This window comes from Chlorocebus sabaeus, chromosome 2 (assembly GCF_047675955.1).
Source record: "Chlorocebus sabaeus isolate Y175 chromosome 2, mChlSab1.0.hap1, whole genome shotgun sequence".
Classification (NCBI taxonomy): Eukaryota; Metazoa; Chordata; class Mammalia; order Primates; family Cercopithecidae; genus Chlorocebus; species Chlorocebus sabaeus.
In genome coordinates, this window is record NC_132905.1 from 64837509 (window position 1) to 64857688 (window position 20180).

At 46.6% G+C, this 20180-nt stretch overlaps 1 protein-coding gene across 4 annotated transcripts in view; it reads right to left on the reverse strand.

Moving 5' to 3' along the window:
- The window catches only part of SYNDIG1 (synapse differentiation inducing 1), a 195665-nt gene that overhangs the window by 173736 nt on the left and 1749 nt on the right, over positions 1–20180 (reverse strand). The window contains exon 1 of one of the 4 annotated variants that reach the window (XM_073009110.1): positions 2494–3491. The exons of the other annotated variants lie outside the window; for them this stretch is intronic. The gene's annotated coding sequence lies outside the window, so the exon portion shown is untranslated. Of the gene's footprint in view, positions 1–2493; positions 3492–20180 lie in introns of those variants that run through there. 4 annotated transcript variants of the gene reach the window in all.

Sequence of the window (20180 nt, forward strand, 5' to 3'; positions counted from 1 at the left end):
TCCTCCCTGGCTCCACCTCCACTCAGACTGGTGCAAATTTCCAGACTGTGCGGCTTGGATTGCTGATTGGCATCTGCCTGCCCTCCTCTGTGCCGCCCTGGAGCCTGGCACTTCCAGGTTCCTAGCAGAGCTTCACCCGCCATACAATGGGCTCCAATCAGCTCATTCCCTGGTGCTAGCCTTGGCTGAGGCCCCACACAAGGAGTCCTAGCCACAGCTGTCATGCCCGCCCCTGCTTCGTGCCAATTCTGCTGAGCACTGCACATCTCTCATCCAGGGAATTGCCCTGACGACACCATGGAGGTGTAACTGGTGTGCTCTCTTCATTCATAAGGAAACTGAGGCACAGAGAGGTTAAATGATCTCCCAAGGGCTAGGGGCAAGCCAGGATCCAAGCCCGGGCACACTGGCAGCAGAGTCCCAGGCATAGCCTCCTTTATGCCCAGCTCCTTCCACTGCCTGCAGCAGCCCCAAACCACCTTTCCCATGAGGACTGTGACTTGGTTTCCCCTCCTCTAGGCCTCTCTTCACTTCCAAACTTCCACAAGCAAATCCCATCCTCGTGGGCTCATAGGCAAGGCGTAACTGCTATTTTAGGTGAAATAGCTCTCTATAAATAAAAATCAAGAAGCCGCAAAGACAAGCTTTACATAAAGTAGTCTGGAAACTGTGATCCACGTGTTCCTCTTTCAGGCATGGACACACACTGATCCCTCCACAACACATCAGACCCCACAGAGGCACTCCCCTGGGCCTTCTGCCCTGCCCCTGTCACTGCCCAGAGTGTGCGGATGGAACAGGAAAGGGTGCAGGGCCCCAAAGGTATCCCGGAGGGTGCCTCTCTGATCCCTGTTCCTGGCTGTGCACCCCCTGCCTCTCTCTTCTGTTATTTGTGAGAGCAAATGTAGTGGATTCAGCTCGGGGGCCACACACAGATGGCACACCTCACCCTCACCAGATGAACCCGGGCACCGATGCACTGCAGCCACTGGCAGCCAGGCCCGCTCGGTGACGACACAAAACAGCCCATGGGCCTTCGTAACGCACTCCAGTGGCTGTGGTCGGAACTTCTCGTTCTTGACTTGGCGCTCGAGTCTGTCCTTGAACCACACACTGTCCTTTGACTTGAGGCCCCTGGTTCCCCAGTGGCAACTGCCTCCTCCCTCCATGCTGCAGTCACAGTCACAGAGGTGGGCGGTTACTGTTCAGGGGATGAGTGTGTCTGTGTGTGCATTTCTGTGTCCATGTATGTGTGTGTGGTGAATGTATGTCTGTTTAAGCATGTGCGTGTGCATTCATATATGTCTGTGTATGGTCATGTGACTATGATGTGTGCCTGTGTCTGTGCCTGTCCCTGTGAGCATATGTGTGCATATGCGTCTCTGTGTGCATGTATCTGTGTCTATGTGTCCATGTGTCTGTGCGTCCTTCCATGTGTACATGCATGTGTCTATGTGCATGCGTCTCTGTGTGTGCACGTATCTATGTGTCTGTGTGTCTATGTGTCTGTGTGGTCATGTAACTATGGCGTGTGCCCGTATGTATCTGTGCCTGTCCCTGTGAGCATATGTGTGCATGTGTGTCTGTGTGTGTGCATGTATCTGTGTCTATGTGTCTATGCATCCATCCATGTGTACTTGCATGTGTCTGTGTGCATGCGTCTCTGTGTGTGCATGTGTCTATGTGTCTGTGTGTCCATGTGTCTGTGTGTGCATGTATCTGTATCTTGTGTCCACATATCTGTGTATGCATGCATGCACCTGTGTGTGTGCACATGCATCTATATCTGTGTGCCCATGTGTCTGTGTGTGCCTGCATGTGACTGTGCTTGTCCCTGTGAGCATGTGTGTGCATGTATGTCTGTGTCTGTGTGTGCGTATCTATGTGGCAGTGTGCATACAAGTGTCTGTGTCCATGTGAGTGTATGTGTGCATGTATGTGTCTGTGTGTCTGAGTATGGTGTGTGCATGTGTCTGTGTGCCCCCTTGAGTCTGTGTGCGTGCATGCATACAGATGGGAACGTGGCCTCCACATTTCTAGAACACCACCTTCTAAAAGAAGCTGGATGTTCAGTTCTGGGTCAGGACACCCGCGGGAATCTCAGCCTCCACAGGGGCTTAGACTTGCCAAGACCAAGGGACAGGGCTCAGCCACAGCGGGGAAATGATGACTAACAGGGGAAGAGGCTTTTCACATAGAACAGGAGGAAAATCCTGACCCCGGGACCGATGCCCCATTCCAGAGCTGTGGAGAGAGGCATGTCCCTTTCCTCCGAGCACCCAGGGATGCTCTGGCACCAGGCCTGGCATTAAAGACATCAGCAGATACCGGAGAGGTATTTCAGCTGAGAGTCCAGGCAGGAAGAGTCTTCCATATTTAACTTCTGTCCTGTGAAACACTCACACCGTGGTCCCACTTAGCTCATCGGTGAGACACCGTGGGCCTGCCTGTGGTATAGAGTTCTTGGCAAAGGCTGAACAAACGGGGACTCACCTTTCTTGGGCAGGAGCCAATGTGATGCCTGGGATCAGCTCCTCTGGTGTTCACACCCACGGGCTCCGGCAGGACAAAAGAATTCTGTCCTTCATCGATTTGTGCCTGGAGCCTGCAGAAAAGCTTGAAGTGGATGAACTGTTCCCTCTGCTCCCCACTCTGGGGCGTGTCCAGCTGGTCTCCCACTGTTCTCGGCACATCACCAGGTAGCGAGAGCTAAGTGAGTTACGAGCAGACGTGGAGCACTGAAGAGAAGCGGGGGCACCCCACAAGGCACTGTGTGAAGCACTTTGTATGCGTGCACAAATGGGAAATGTCTGTTTGGCTCTCATGTCTGGTTCATTGTGAATGCAGTGCCTCGAATGGTGCCTTGCCTTTTACCAGGGCCAGGATCCCGGCTGAATTATTTCTCACATTTCCTCTCTGCAGGAGCAATAAATGACCAGCTGAATTCCCTTCCAACATTTACTCAAGGGCTATATTGTTGAGTTGAGTGTAAATATAGAGTATTATGCAGACATATTTCTAGCTCATTTTTTTTTCTAGCTATGTGTTATTACTTGCTGTGCAACCAACCACCCTAAGAGTTGGTGGCTTAAAATGGAGTCATCTTATTTTCTGGGTTGGCAGGCGAAGCTGCGCTGGGATGCTTGATTCTTGGCTGGTCTCTCCTGGGGTCACTGATGAAGCCGCAGTCAGCTGGAGTAGATCGGGACACTACAGCCTCATCGACGTGTCTGGCGGTGAGTGACAGCTGCTGGCTGCACTACCTCAGAAAGGGTCCATCACCACTTTCACTTCCTTCTAGTGCTCCAAGACAGTTATGGGTTCAGTCCAGATCCAGATCCCAGGACCTCCTCTTCTTGACGGGAGCTGTGGCAATGTCACTGTGCCAAGGGCTGTGTGCAGCAGGATGAGAGGAAGTGTTGCAGCCCCTGTTACAAACACATCACATGGGGCCAAATATTCCAGAAGGAAGGAAGATTAGCATGCGTTGATGCATACTTATACACACACATACACATGTACACATACACACCTGTGTGCATTTCCATGTGGACATGGATTCATTTATTTAGTCCCACTGTATGAAAAAAGTGTGCTGGACCCTTTGCAAGGCATTACTCACATTCTTGAGATAACAGCACTCAACTCTCACTTAGAGATGGAGGAACCAGAGCAGATAACTCAGCATGGCCATGGGGCTGTAAGGGACAGCGCTAGCATCTGGACCATCATCCCCTGTGAGCCTGGGCTCTTGCTGTGTCTCTTGCAACACTCACCTCAGTAAACCTAGAAGCACAGCAGTTGCCAACTACAGCACTGATTTTCTACCTCCAAATGTTTAAATAAAAGGATGGTAAAAATTTGTTTTTTATTATATTGTTACATAAGACAAATTTTAAGCATTATATTTCTTGACCCAAAATCCAGGTTATATAAGTTTACTTAAGGCAAATTAAACCATAAGTGAAAGTCTGCAAGCTCTGTGTTGCTAGCTTCTCCAGCTGAAGCCATTTCTTCCCTCCCGTGGCCCAGCCAGGGACAACTACTCTCAAACCCCCACCCCACACCCACCGACCCTGCCCCCTAATCTTGGCCCGTGATTCCCTGGCTGCTCAAAGCGTGTCCTGCGGGAAAGCAGCATTGTCATCACTGGCACTTGTTAGAAATGCAGACTCTTGGCTGGGCATGGCAGCTTATGCCTGTAATCCCAGAACTTTGGGAGGCCGAGGCAGGTGGATCACGAGGTCAGGAGATCGAGACCATCCTGGCCAACATGGTGAAACCTGGTCTCTACTAAAAAAACAAAAAATAGCTGGGTGTGTTGGCACGCACCTGTAGTACCAGACACTCAGGAGGCTGAGGCAGGAGAATCGCTTGAACCCCGGAGGTGGAGGTTTCAGGGAACTGAGATCATGCCACTGCACTCCAGTCTGGTGTCAGAGAGAGACTCCATCTCAAAAAAAAAATTAAATAAATAAATAAATATATGAAAGAAAAAAAGAAATGCAGACTCTCGGGTTCCAGCGACCCACTGGACCAGAGCTCGCATGCCTGCAAATCCCCAGGTGTTGTGTGCGTGCATTAGAGTTTGAGGAATGGTGCTTGAACAAATATTTCAGTAAGCAAAACTGATTCAGCTGCTTCTTTAATATTATGGACTAAACTCAATTTTTGGTCTTTACATTATTTGTATATAAACCAATTGTTAAATATCCCCAGGTGAATCTAACATGCAGTGAAACTTGAGAACCACTCTGGACCTGTGCTACTCAAAGTCTATGGATCAGCAGCAACGGCATCAGCCCAGGGCCTCCACCTGGCTACCCAGCCCAGGCAAGGGGGTTGCCGCCTCTCCAGCACCCACCCTGCCCTCTCTTGTGCCAACCTGCCCACACACCACACCCAACTTCACACCCACCAGCAAACCACTGACTGTTCTTTTGATTTCATAAATACACCCAGTCTTCCCTTCCCACACCTATCCTGTGATGTGGCCTTGGCACGCCTGTCACTGAGAGCTGGGGTGACACTCCCTGGCTGAGTGGAGGACCCACTGCTGAATGTCAGTGCTTCACCCTGCCCACCTTCACCTGGAGGCTGGAAGAGTTAAGTTCTCATTAAATCCTTACGTGTACCCCATACTTTATTACCAAGGGTGGCCATGAGACACAGCTTGGGCCAAAGATGTCTCCTGAGGGGTCTCTGTCCACCTTTTTCACTTCTTGCCTTGACCTCATATGTGCTATCGGGGGCAGTAGCAGCCATCTGGGAGCCAGGAAAGACCACAAGGACTAAGAGATCCAGCTCCAACTGCACTGAGCTGCTGAGTCAGTAGCTCCTGCTTCCAGACTCTTCCAGGTATGGAAAACTCCATTGTTCAGCTCCTAAATAACACTCAGCCATGTTCAGTCTTCTGTCATTTGTTGTGGTACCATTTCTATGTTGTATACACTCACTTGCTAAAAGGGCTCTTTCTTTAAAGGAGATATTACCGTACGAAATAAAGAAAACAAGAAGGCAATAAAAAAAAAAACTGTATCCAAATTATATCGAAATTAGCTTTGCCACTGATTTCCGCATAGGTCTGGAGAAGTCACTGATCTACAAGGACCTGAAACTTCAAAATTTTTCCCACTTTTCCTTTCTGTCTTTTTAGTGAAAACATTGGAGAGAGATGGAATTGAACAAAATTCCAAAGACCTATAATTCCCTTATGTAATGACGAACGCATCCATCTAATGGACAAAATTGGTGCTATAAATCTATGTCCCAGATTCTGCATTATGGACTCAAGTATAGCACCACACTCTAGAATATACTTTTAAAGAACAAGTTGACACACTAAGAATTTATACGGACAATGGAAAATAATTAAGACTATGTGTCTTAGTCTGTTTTGTGTTGCTGTAACAGAATACCTGAGACTGAGTAATTTATAAAGGCAAGAGGTTTATTTAGCTCAGTTCAAGGCCATGGCCCTGGCTTCTGGTAAGGGCTTTTGTGCTGCATCATAACATGGCGGAGATGGTCAAAAGGGAAGCGTAAACACAGGGAAAGAAACCAAACAGAAGGAGGAACCCTCTTTATAACAACCTGCTCTGGCTGGAGCACTAATCCAGCCTCAAGGAAGAAAGAACTTACCACTTCAAGAATAGCACCAAGCCATTCATGAGGAATCTGCCCCCATGACCCAAACACCTCCCACTAGGCCCCACCTCCAAACACTGCCACACTGGGGATCAAATTTCAACATGAGTTTTGGTGGGAATAAATAATTCATACTCAAACCATAGCACTCTAGAAAACCCATGTATTAAACAAATAGATCTAGATGAATTTCTAGTAAGAAAAGGCTCTACTTTTCATTATTTTGTGATCTAAAGACCTACTGTGTGTAGAGCAAGTAATTGGAGTATTTTGTTTTTCAGTATCTGTGTCAGATCATCTTTTCTAAAGGTGGACACAACACTACTTCCCATCCCACATCTATTCCTGGATATGGCCCTGATACTCCTCTCAGTGAAACGTGGGGTCTCTGCTCCCTCCCCTTGAACCCAGGTGGATTTGAGACTCACCCTGAATAGAAGGAGTGTGACGTGACCTGACCTCTGAGGCTAGGTCAGCAAAGATCACGCAACCTGTCTTTTACTAGAACACTCAAACCGGAGCCTTGGCCTTCCTCTTAGTAAGTTTAATACCTCAAGGCTGCCATGCTGTGAGAAGGCCAATGTCGTTCACATGGGGAGACCACGTGCAGCACACCAGAGGTTACAGTTACCCGGCTGACCCCCAGTAGCCCCAGGCCCCCACTTTTCTGGCTCCAGATACACTCTGACAGCACCTGCCTGAGAGAATGGGGCTGGATGCGCCCAGCTGACCCCTCCAATATTCCCAACCCTCAGCAGTTTTCATGCTATACATTCTGGGGCAACCTGGGCAGCAACAGGTAGCCAGGACTGCACTTGAATTCGTCTGACGCCATCTGTTGTTTCTCGTGTGGGCACCTGGATCTCAGCAAACACCACTGGTGCAGACTGAATTCTGAAGCCATATCCAACTTCCACCTTCTAGGTGCACAGAGGCCTCTGTGACCTCTGCCCTATCTTGCACCCTCTGCTGAGAAGACTCCTTCTTTCTACTCTTCCAGGCTAGTCACTTTCGCATTCTGAGTCTTGGCTGCATCTTGCTGCAGCACCCCTGCTCCTGCAGCCCCGGTGCCTGCCTGTATCGCCATTTTGCGCCTGGATCGCCATTTTGCACCGTGTCAAGCAAAGTGAGGCTTCGCACACTAGGCAGGGCCTCTGAACGCCCTTCTTCCATGAGGGACCACAGGCTTTCATCTCTGTCTCTGGGGTCTGCCACAAGGTCAAGCAAATGGCAAGTCCTCAATACATGGTGAATGAACTACTCTTGAAAACATATCCACTGTCGTGGGGCTTAGAGCCAAGGCTGCCAGCCACAGGCAGGAGCATGCACACACATGCTCAGAGGAGAGGGGCCTCCTCAGACTGGGAGTCCTGGGGGGGAATGCAGAGCACGTTCTTTCAAGAGGCAGGGAGGTGCCCAGGGGAAGCCCAGGAAGAGTAAACATTGGCTGAGCACATAATGTGTGCTAGGCTCTGGGCATAGGACATGGGAACATAAAATATGATTAAGAAACAGATTTTCAGTCAAATGAGAGAGGCAACAAAATAATTTCTAAACTTCTGGGTTTTTTTCCAAATCAAAACAGTAATCAAGGATCAAGTTGAAAATCAGGAAAGTACATAACATAGGAAATGAAATTCACATGTAACTCCATGCCTGGAGCTACTCATGGTGGTACTGGCGTCTCCTGCAGTCCCTTCCCACACATGCACACCTTTCTCTGCATGCGTGTGAGTGCCCACGGCTTGGATTCCCGCTGCATCACACTGCAACCACAGCGTGCATTGCATGCTTGACACAGACACCGTTCACTCAACTTGTAGGAGGCTCCAGGCTTTCCACCTCCCCCAAATCAGGTATGAATGTCAACGTGTAGCCAAACCACTACATCCAGACCTCTGATTATTTCCGAAGGATAGATATGTGTTTAAATAGGTTTTTTTTTAAATGGCAAAAACAACATGTTTATGTTTATGAATTGAAATCATACCAATGCATAGAAAATTAAAACCATGGAAGTTCCTATTTCCATTCTACGTCTCCTGACTACATACCATTAACAATGTGGAGAACAGCTTTCAAGAATTATCTGAATAAATATTTAAACTTCACTCCCAGAGAATAACATATTCACACAAATGTTTAACATATTTTCCTCTAGTTTTCCAACCTTAGTAGTTTACCACGGACATTGATCCATGTAAATACATACTCAGCACAGCCCTGGCCAATGGGCCAGGGATTTAAAATAATGGAATCATTATTTTAAGAACATCATGATAGCTGAATCATATTTAACCATCCCCTTTTGACAGACATTTAGTTTTTTTTCTGACAGTTCATTACTTGAAGTCAAGATGCACATACTCTGCGTGTGTCTTAGAAATGTTTTAATGGTTCTGTTATGGGGTCAAGGATATAAGGGAAGGACCTCAGTGAACCTTTCAGTGAAACTTTGAAGACAAGAGATTCAACCTCCCCAGAGATCCCAAGAGCTGCCTCAGGTGCCTTTACTGACCAACTGGAATCTCTGAGGCTGGGCAGTCATTTTGGAAAGATGTGTCTTCCCTAACTTCAATGTACGTTTTCATCATTACAAGTAAAGATGCACAGCCAGGCATGGTGACTCACGCCTGTAATCCAGGCAGTTTGGGAGGCTGAGGCAGGTGCATCACAAGGTCAGGCGTTTGAGACTAGCCTGGCCAACATGGTGAAACCCCATCTCTGCTGAAAATGAAAAAATTAGCCAGGTGTGGTGGCATGCACCTGTAATCTCAGCTACCCAGGAGGCTGAGGCAGGAGAATCACTTGAACCTGGGAGGCAGAGGTTGCAGTGAGCAGAGATCACGCCACTGCACTCCAGCCTGGGTGACAGAGTGAGGCTCCATCTCAGAAAAAACAACGACGACAAAAACCAAAAAACAAGAAAAGATGCACGTATGTTTTTCCATATATTTGTTTCTTAGTTACTTCCACTTCTTCCCACCTTTTTCTCCATTGCATGAACTCAGTTTTTAATAAGGTTGTTTGTGTTTTCTTCTTTGCTCTGGGAGGATTATTAAGCATTTAATTTGTTGCAAATGTTTGTTTCCAGATTATTATATGCTTTTCAATTTTGTTTACAGTGCCTGTTGTACAGAATGTGTACATATATTTAATCTTTATCAATTATTTTTCTCTTGGGATTACTGGTAAGATGTTCAGGCTGAATTTATTCACGCTTTAAAAATATTTATTTATCAATGCTTTTAAAATACATTCAGAACTTTTTATGAAATGGGGAGGTATAAATTGACTTTATAGCCCACCTACCTACTTCCAAAGTGCTCCACATTGACTAATTCAGCTCTCCCCACCGGCTCCCACACATTCACTAGGCTCTTGGGGCTGGCATCCGTGTCAGAGTTCTCTGTCTGACCTACTTGTCTGCATGGCAGATTGAATGTATGGTTCATAAATTCTTTCATACACCTCCCTTCAAAAGTGGAGTCTAATTTGCCTCCTTGATTCTGGGCTGGCTTAGAAACTTGCCTATAATCAACAGAATCCTGCGGCACTGACCCAGAGTGGCTGTGGAGATGGGGCAGGAGAGCATGCAGCCTTGACCGTGTTCACACTCACTTTTGGAGCAGAAGCCTCGGCATGTGAAGTCTGGCCACCCTGACGCCATGCTGGGAGGAAACCCAGGGAGAGGTCACGTGTGGGTGCTCCTGGTCCAGGCTTTGAGTGAGCCCAGCCTGGGCAAAGACTACAGTCCCAGCCATGTGAGTCTTCTCAGCTGAGGCCCCAGGAGCCACGGAGCAGAGATAAGCCGTCCCCACTGTGCCCTTTCAAATTCCTGACCCACAGATCCATGAACTCTAAGGTTTGGGGGCAGTCTGTTATGCAACAGTAGAAAATCAGAATAACCTGTTAACTACATGCCAGTAACTAGAATCTTACATTTCCAATTAATGTGGTTTTATTATTATTATTATTATTATTGTGGCAAAGCACACACACACACACACACACCATAAAATTTACATAATCTTAACCATTTCTTAGTATATAGTTCAGTAGTGCTAAGTATATTCATATTGCTATGCAAGGGTTCTCCAGAACTTTTTCATTTTGCACGTATGCAACTCCATACCCTTTAAACAATAACTCCCATCTCCCCTTCCCCAGACCCTGACAACCACCATTGTACTTTCTGCCTCTGTGTTTGAGAACTCTCAGTATGTCATATAAGTGAAATCATATCATATGAGCCTTTTTGTCTCTGGCTTATTTCACTAAGCTTAGTGTCCTCAAGGTTCATCATGTTGTAGCCTATGACAGAATTTCTTTTCTTTTTAAGGCTGAACAATATTTCACTGTATGTGTTTAGCACACTTTGCTTATCTACTCATTTGCTGATAGACACTTGGCTTGCTTCCACATTTGAGCTATGGTGAATAATGTTACTATCAAAATGGGCATGTGCACATCTCTTCAAGACTCTGCTTTCAATTATTTTGGATATATACCCAGAAGTGGGACTGCTGGATCATATGGCAAATCTATGTTTAGTGTTTTTGAGGAACCTCCACACTATTTTCCCTAGCAACTACATCCTCTCACATTCCCCAAGTAGTGCACATGGGTTCCAATTTCTAAACATCCTTACCAACCCTTGTTATTTTCTGTGATTTTTTGACAGTAGCCATACTAATGGATTTGAGGTCAATTAATGTAATGTGAATACTTCGTTTTATTATCTGGTAGGACATTTCTTCACTGAAAAAAATTTAGTACTATAGCCTGATTATTCTTTCATGAACTTTTGAATAATTCTGTTAAGCTCAAAAGGCAGTATAATATTGGCATTCTGATTGAAACAGCATTATATAGGTCTTACACATTTCTTGACAGTTTTTTGTAGGTATTTCATCTTTGGTTGTTCTGCTAACGCCACACCAGTGTTGGTGTGGGCCCAGGTGCCAAGGACACCTAGAAGCGGGGATGCGGAACTTGGAGGAAGGATGTTGGGAAGAGGTGATGATCAAGCTAAGCCTTTGAACCTCAGAGGAGATTAGCAAGAGGCAAGAGGCAGCCAACTGCAGGTGGGGGAGGTGTGGGACTATGTAATGTGTGTGTGTGCATGTGCACATGTGGGACCATGGAGTGTGTGTGTGTGCAGGCATTTGTGTGTGCACATGTACTTGTGCACGGCAGGGGCAGGAGTAACTTGGTGTTCTAGGCACCTAGAGAAATGGGGATGAGGCTGGAGGGTGAACAGGGACTGACAGGACAGCCTTGCCTTGTATCTTTCCCAAGCAGCCTGTTCTGTGCCAGTAGTAGGCTTCGAGAGGAGGGCCCCAGAGGCGGATCTGCACTTGAGACAGCTCACTCTCCTGGCAGTCCTGGAGGCAAGAGGCACAATGCAGCAGGCAGGGAGAGCTTGCAGGAAGCTACTGAGATGATCCAGCAAGAGAGGAGTGTGCATACAGGGCCAAGGGTGGAAAACATGCAAGAGAGAGGCAGGAAATACTTAGATCTAGTGATGAGGAAGAGGAAGGAGCACAGGGGCTGAGGGAGTTTCTGGTGTGGATTCCTGGGTTACTAAGTATCATTATCAGAGGAAAGGGCATGGAAAGGGAAGCCCGAGGGACTGGAGGGAGCAGACAGAGAATGGGTTCACTGAGGCTGCTGCCCCAGAGAACATCCCAGAGATGATGTTGGGTAAGGGGTAGGAACAGGAAAATATACAGGGCAGCCAGTTGTGAACACAGGAAAGCTCAGTTGGTAGCGGTGAGTCCTGCCCCTGGGTCCACTCCATTCTGACAGAGAAGGTCTGGTGGGTGGAATCCAAGGAGGCTGAGGGCTTGGGGAGAAGGTCTCAGAAGAGAGGGAAGAACCTGTCAAGACAGGGCTCCCAAGTCACTCTCCAGGGCTGGGCCAGGCTCTGGTGGAGACAGAGACCCTCTGATTTGGGTCCCCAAGAAACAATTTGCATCCTTGTTTTTACTCTAATTAGGCACCAACTTAGCCTTAAGGAGCAACTGAAACAGTTGGCAGAGCCCAACTCACCAAATATACATTTCTGTAATATTTCAAACTCTGAATAGAAATTCCAGGAAGATCAGCATTTCTGGGCAGTGTCTAAGGAGAAAGAACATTTTCATCTTCCGGGAAAAGCCTTATGCTGAGAGCAAGACAAGAACACAGTGCCCACGAGGTCTAAAAGTTGACCTGCTGTCCTGCAGAGTTCAATGCGACGTTCTCTCTAAATGTCTGGGCCTCTGGCATTACAGGAATGCGGCTTCCCCTCTGCCTGCCTGGGAGTTCTGTGGGAGGCTTCGGTTCTCCTAGACTTTTCTAGGTGCATGACTCCTGGCCTGGCCTAGGACCTGCGCCTCCCCTCGCCCGTGGTGCCCCTGACTGGCTGTGGTGCTCTCCTCCCAGGAAACCACCGAAAAGCACAGATGGAGAAATGTCCTCATCATGTTGTGTCCTACTTGGGGCTTGCTGGAAGCCAGTGCTGTCTGCATCTATTTGTCTGCAGTGCACGGGGTCTGTCATTGTCCCAAACAGTATTCTGGGTTCCAGCAATGCCAAGAAAACTGAGCACGGTGGGTGAGAAAAAAAAATGCACTTTAGAGACAAATACAAAAGTAAACAAGCCCTAAAAACTTGGGTCCCTGTGCCCTGGCTCTGCATCTGGCAGATGCAGAGGCTGGATGGCACGTTGGGGAAGCCCTCTGGGTCCCTTCTTTCCACCAAATGTCAAACAGGCATCTGGGGAGCTTGCTGAGGGAGTCACACGGAATAGCAGACAAAGCTCAGTCTCCACCCTTCCCTCCTAGTGTTCCTCCCTGCCCTGCCTGGCGCTGCCACTCTGGTCCTTGAGAGAGACACTGAGGCAACAAGGCACCAATAGTTGAAGCTGGTGGTCTTCCTGAATCACCTTCATGAAAACATCCAAACAGGCCCTGCCAGCTTTAATCTGACCCTTTGGGTTTGAGCTCCCTTTATTTCCCCACAATTGTTTAGCTCACCTCTATTTCATCCAGATCTGAAGAGCAGGGCCACCCTTTTAGAGCAGCCAGGCAGCTCCGTGGTGAGGCATAGGGCTTACCTGGTTCTACCAAGAAAGGATGCTTGGCCACTGGCAGGGTGGAGTTCTTGTCCAGCCCAGAGCCAAATCCTGAGGTCAGTAATGCTGGAAGCCCATGTCTGTTTCTTAGGTCCAGACAGGTCAGAAACGCCTGGAGTTTGGAATATCTATAACTGTGTAGAAGTGCTAGTGACTGAGATCCATCCTTTGACCAATGCTGGGCTCTCCATCAGCCCCTCCATCACACTCCATCACACCCCAGCCTCAGTCTCCCCTGAAGGGCAAATATCTCCCAGAGCCATGGCTCTCCCTACCCCACTTCCATGCACTGACCTGGCCCTCTGCATAATGTCCAGGACACACTGGAGCCAGGGGCAGTGGGGTGCAGTGTACCCCATCCCCTCAGTAACCTCTGCAGGTATCCAGGGCATTGCAATCGCTGGAGGACAAGATGATGGGGAGGCAGGGCAGTCACAGATGGTTTACAGCTTGGCTCTCCAATCCAGAGACCATCAGGAAGCCTTTTGCTCCCACTGTCTATGAGTCTGGGTGCTACAGTCCCAGGTGCACCTGGGGCAAGGCTGAAGTAGTAGAACAGACTAGCTGGTGACTGCAGTGCCAGACTCTGGGTGGGAGAGATGGGTGACTGCAGACTATCAGTGGGATTCAGGAGAGCTTAGGGAGGAGGGAGGTGCTCATGTGGCCCTGCTCTAGTTAAAAAAAAAAAAAAAGTGTTTGAGGACAGGCTATGGCCCAACACCAATGGTGAGACGGTAGGGCCACCTGGTCACCCCTGCACTTACTGAGCAGCCCTGTGCCACTTTGCCCTGTAGGCATGTGAAGAGCAACAGATAGAACCGTTGCTGGGATTAGGGATGCAAACTCATTTTTGTGTCCCAAGAGTGTGACGCATGTTTTTCCCGGAAAGGTATGTGGCAAATCGAGGTCTAGCAATAGGCAAGGAAGGAAGCTACAGAATTCTGCACATATTGAGTCAACAGATACATTTCATTTCTATGGTTCTAAAATAGACTGTGATGTCCTCAAATACATCCAGGGCTCCGATTCACAGCTAATACAGCTACACCCAGAACATTCAGATTAGCAAGTGTACCAATGAATCTTACACAAGAGGACCCACACGAGCAGGGCCACAGCGGATGAGCGGATGGCAGAAGGACAGAAATGCAGCTGGACAAATGACCCTCCTTGCTCCAGGCCACTTGAGTGGGATAGACAGCTGTGCTGCAGGCTGTAGGGTCCTTGCCAAGTCCAGACCAGTTAGGAGAGGCTTCCAGTTAGTGATCCCATTGTGAACAAAGTGAAAACAATGGATTGTGTGAAGGTGTGATACTTAATATAATATCCACAGGTTTTTTTTTTTTTTTTGATATGGAGTCTCGCTCTGTCACCCAGGCTGGAGTGTAGTGGCACAATCTCGGATCTCGGCTCACTGCAAACTCCGCTTCCCGGGTTCACGCCATTCTCCTGCCTCAGCCTCCTGAGTACCTGGGACTAGGGGTGCCCACCACCAAGCCCAGCTAATTTTTTGTTATTTTTAGTAGAGATGGGGTTTCACCGTGTTAGTCAGATTGGTCTTGAACTCCTGACCTCAAGTGATCTGCCCACCTTAGCCTCCCAAAGTGCTGGGATTACAGGCGTGAGACACCGCACCCGGCCAATATCCACAGCTTTTAAAGGTCAGGATAAGAATGAAGGGCAGAGAATAAACTTAGAAATAACAAAGAAGATTATTTCCCTTGACTCAAAGTTAGCTTTCAACAAAAACCTGTTTTTGTGAGGGAATTTAGAGCACTAAACTATTATTAGAGTACTGAAATGAATGAGCTGTATCTCTAGGTTTAGTATATAAGAAAAAACTGTTAAGATACTATGCACATTAAGCTGGGCACAGTGGTTCATGCCTGTAATTCCAGCTCTTTGGGAGGCTAAGAGGGCAGATCACTTGAGGTCAGGAGTTCGAGACTAGCCTGGCCAACATGGTGAAAACCCTGTCTCTACTAAAAATAGAAAAATTAGCCAGGTGTGGTGGAGTGCACCTGTAGTACCAGATACTTGGGAGGTTGAGGCAGAAGAATCGCTTGAACCCAGGAGGTGGAGGTTGCAGTAAGCTGAGATCGTGCCACTGCACTCCAGCCTGGGTGACAGAGTGAGACGCCATTAAAAAAAAAAAAAAAAAAGACACTATGCACATTAATCAGCTCATAGTTCTTTGTTGTGGAGCCACTTGTCACAAAGGCACTATGGAAACGGTGAGGAATTGGGAGAGAAAAGTAAAGCCAAAAGAGGCAAGAGGTATCTGAAAGCATTCCAAGACTGGGTTAGGATTGGTGGGACTGCCCGGTGCAGGGTCCTCTCCAAGGTCCTCATAAATACAGGGTTTCCACGGGAGATCCGCAGCAGATGAGTGCCTCTTACAGTCAATCTGTGACAGTCAATCATCAATGCCTACCAGCCCAGGCCAGTCCCTGCGCTTAGACAGCATCTCAGAAACCACGCACACCACCTATCACATCTCAACTCTTTCGACTGCCCTACTTGTGCTGTGCCATTATCCCATGGGGCACTCAACGGAACAACAAGGTTTCTTATAAAGGAGACACATGGGTGATGGGTTGAGGCTGAGATGTCAGACATGAAGGTTGGCTACAGAAACACATAGGCTTTATTAAATGCACTTTTAGAAACTGCAAATAATTAACAGTGGAATTGGTACCAATCTTTTGTAGGATGAATTGGGCTTCCCCAGGGTCTACCCTAAAGCTAATGCCTCAGGCCACCCCCGAGCATGGCTACTGGGTTTCCACAGGGAAACTGTCCCAGGACTTAATCCCATTAGGATCTTCAGGGATAAACTCCTGTGTCTCAGACCCATGCCAGCTGAGGTCTGTACCAACATGTAAGGACCAAGATTATAGGAGGAAGTTAAAAACTGACTATTGTACGCATGACAGAAGAGTGAGTTTCTATAACACTTCATTTATTTGCTTTTCTAAGCAGGGGCGTGGGGGGTGGTTCCAAATGTATTTGAGGTAAGATTACTGTATCTCCGTTTCAGAAAGATCTGTGGTTTAAAGTTGAGGCAATGGAATAAAACTTTTGTAGTTAGAATTATCTGAAATGTGTTTGCTTTCTGGTTTTGTTTTGGGCACTGAAGTTTTCTGAAAGAGAGGAAACCTAAGGAAGTAACAGATGGAGGTAACATCTGAAAGTGCCTGCCCAGTGAGGTCAAGTGATAGATAACAGTTGAACTTGTTGGAGACCTAAGAATTGTTCAAAATAGAAATTTACCCCAAGTGAGCCCTTTTTGAAACACCCAGTATAAAATCCATACAAGTACTCTCTCCTTCAGACTCATTCTCTAAATGCCACCTCAGTATTTAAAAATGAATTTTATTGACACAAAATTCAGTTAAGAACTAAAAACCAAGCAAAAAGTGTTTTCACACTGAACACTGATTGCAACTTCAGGAGCAAAAGGCCCATGCTTCTGAAATAATGCTAACTGAACTCTTAAATTATTTTTACGTAACTACACAGGCGAAGTTATCCCCTGGGTTGTGCCTTTGGAAGCAGCTTTTATTTTTATTATTTTCTACCTGTGTATAATGTTTCCTGGTTCTGTTATTTTTGGTTCTAACCATTATCTGTTGTTGTTCTTTAGAATTTCTATTTTTCTTTGTTTTTGGTAATTTAACAGGTCATTTATCACACAATAGTTTAAGAAGATTTACATTTTGTTATCTGAATCATGCTTGCATCTTGAATCATCACATATTACAAATGGAGGGTGGTGGTTTGTTGGTAATCTGTTTTAAAAATGTTTCCATCATAGAGAATGCATCATGTAAGTTTATAAGGTAATATGAATCTAAATTTAGTTATGTTAAGGATAAATTTCATAAACTATTGCTCACATGCCTTTCCTATACATTCTCATAAATCTTTAACCCACATGGCTATGTATGCACCCTGGGCACATTCCTGTGCATGTGTCCGTCCACCCCAAGTGAGTGCAAACGCACTGTCCCAATCCTCACTCTTACCAATGACAGGTTGTAGGCTCCAGACTCTGGGCTCTGCTGCTTGCTAGCTGAATGATCTTAGACAAACCACGTCACTTTTCTGAGATCATTTCTTTTCAACCATATTCTTTCCAGAATTTTGAAAACCAAGCGTTAATGTTGTCATAGTTTGTTAAATGAAAAAGACACTGGATTGAGGACATTTCATTGTCTCAAAGTTTCTCTGGGTAAAGTTTGTATTCACATGGCATTCTGAGAAAACAAATGGGACCTTCCAGATTCTGGAGCCTACGTCTGCTCATGGCACTCGGGGAAGGCCCAAGGGGAAAGAGGGAGCAGCCTGGGGACAGGAGACACTCTGCACACCTGTCTCCCCAGCGCATCCCTCCTCCACTCTCCGCATAATCCAATATGCTGCCTGGATGTAAGCAAAGCAGTCACGAGGGTACTGAATCATAGCTGGTGCCCGGGTTACTTCAGCTGCTCTCTGAACACAAGTTTAGGATCACTTAGGAATCATTCAAAATGGGCATCTTGCATACAGAATGCTGAGAAACCACATTTTTCAAACCTCCCACTGCCAACTTCATTATTCTAATTCCAGTGATGTGGTTAGAGACCTGGTCAGCCTATCTAATGTTTTCAGTACTGCTTTGTAGAGATTTTGACACCATGCCTCTAGTGTAGTGATGCTGCATCAAGAGCTATGGCTCCAAAAACTTCTATCAAGGCACTGCCCCAAAATGACCTTATGCAACTTTCCACTGATACAACAGGCTGTTCTGCTAGTCACTTACCCCCCGTGCTTTGCTGGTGTTGTCAAATTAACACCCCATACTTCAGTCCTTGTCACTTTACCCACTTATTCAAAGAACTTTGCTGATAATGTGACATCTGTTCAAACTATAGGCCACAGCAGTACATTCACTCTGATATGGAACCTGCATTTTCCAATGTGCATAAGGATCTGAAAGGCCAATGTAAGGGGCACAGGCCAAGCTGGAGTCATGAAAAGACAAGGTTTTATTTGGGGATGGGGTGACAGGACATAAAACTGCTCACCTACAAGATGGTTATTCATCTTACAAGAGGTTAACTAAGGACGCCTTTAAATAGTGCACTTTATAAAGGTACTCAAAAGTCTGACTGACTCCTCTAAGAACGTCATTGACAATTTTTAGGAACTGCTTTTATATAAAGGAAAGCACAGAGGTGTGCAGGATGGGAGGGGGCTGGTGGAGGGAGGGCACCCCCTCCCACTGCCTCCAGTGCCTCCCTGTGTGCCACACCTCTCCAGCCAGTAAAAGTCACACTGGACATCACATCTCAGCAAGCCCAGAGCCTCTTCAGAGGGCAGAGCAGGTGTGACCTGGAGGACGACCAAACATTTTCTAATTAAACAATGAAATGTTCAGTACGCTCCATGAACCTCAGAATAGCACCGACTAGTGCCTCAGATAGAAATCTTACATAAGAAAATAACTTTCTATTCTCTGATAATAGTAATAACTCCCTAGAAAATATGATTTATGAGAAAAATAATGAGAAAAATAAGTCAAGTCTGGTAGAGCACCTTTATCTCAATGTTAAATGTGGAAGAAATTAATTGCTTTTAATTTTTGAACGGAGTTTTAAAGTTTTTATCAAAAAAAATTATCTTGCCTATCATGACTCAACCAGAATCATGTTTACACCCTGCATGAATTAGGATAAGTCTGGTCCTATTGCTAACATGTCTCTCTTCCAGAGATATGGACTTGTCTTTCCTTCATTATCTCGCCCCTGTACGCCTTAAGGAGAGTTAGCAGGTTTTCCTTTTCTACCCTAAAATGGGAATGGAGGGGGTCTTCATTTTTATTTTAATATCACCTATACTCTAATGGGGTTATTAAAAACTGACATTTCTGATAGTTAGGTAACATAAAATGAAATGTCATCAGCTGGAGATACAGAGGGATGTGTTTAGAGGTGAGGTGAGTTTCGAATGTTTTTTTTTTTTTGAAGTTTATATCAAAGTAATTTTGTATTTTTTTTTTTTTTTTTTTTTGAGACGGAGTCTCGCTCTGTCGCCCAGGCTGGAGTGCAGTGGCTCAATCTCGGCTCACTGCAAGCTCCGCCTTCCGGGTTCACGCCATTCTCCTGCCTCAGCCTCCCGAGTAGCTGGGACTATAGGCGCCCGCCACTGCGCCCGGCTAATTTTTTTCTATTTTTTAGTAGAGACGGGGTTTCACCATGGTCTCGATCTCCTGACCTTGTGATCCACCCACCTCGGCCTCCCAAAGTGCTGGGATTACAGGCGTGAGCCACCGCGCCCGGCCTAATTTTGTATTTTTAATGAATTAGTTTATTTTATCAGACATTAACAAATTATAATTGTATATGTTTATGGGGTAAAAAGCGATGCTGTGATATGTGTATACAATGTGTCATGGCTGAATGGAGCTAATTAACATACTATCCAATACTTAGCATTTTGGAATGAGTTTTGAAATACTTCATCAAATAAGGCCTCCAAAACTCCACAAAAGGTAACTGCAGGTGGTGACTGGGTGGGGGGTACACAAAGCTTCAGGGCACTATTCTCTGTCTGCCACTGTGTACCACTGAAATTTTCCATAATAAAAAAGTTTAAAAATAGATTTCTCCATCTTTTTTTTAACAAGGCCCTCTTGATTATGAGGATTCCGTTTTCATGCAGGATACGGGGGCAGGGTGAGAGAGGGCGCCGATCAGCTACTAAGTCAGGCTTGCTCCTCGCAAAGAAAGGGGCTGGCGGTGGAGAGATGGAGAGAGAGCGGAGGGAGAAAACAAGGGGAGGGCGCTTCCTCAGGGCCCACAGGCCTCACACCTGTGGTGTGGACCTCCAAAAGAACAGGCCACACCACCGCCAAACACAGCACGCAATT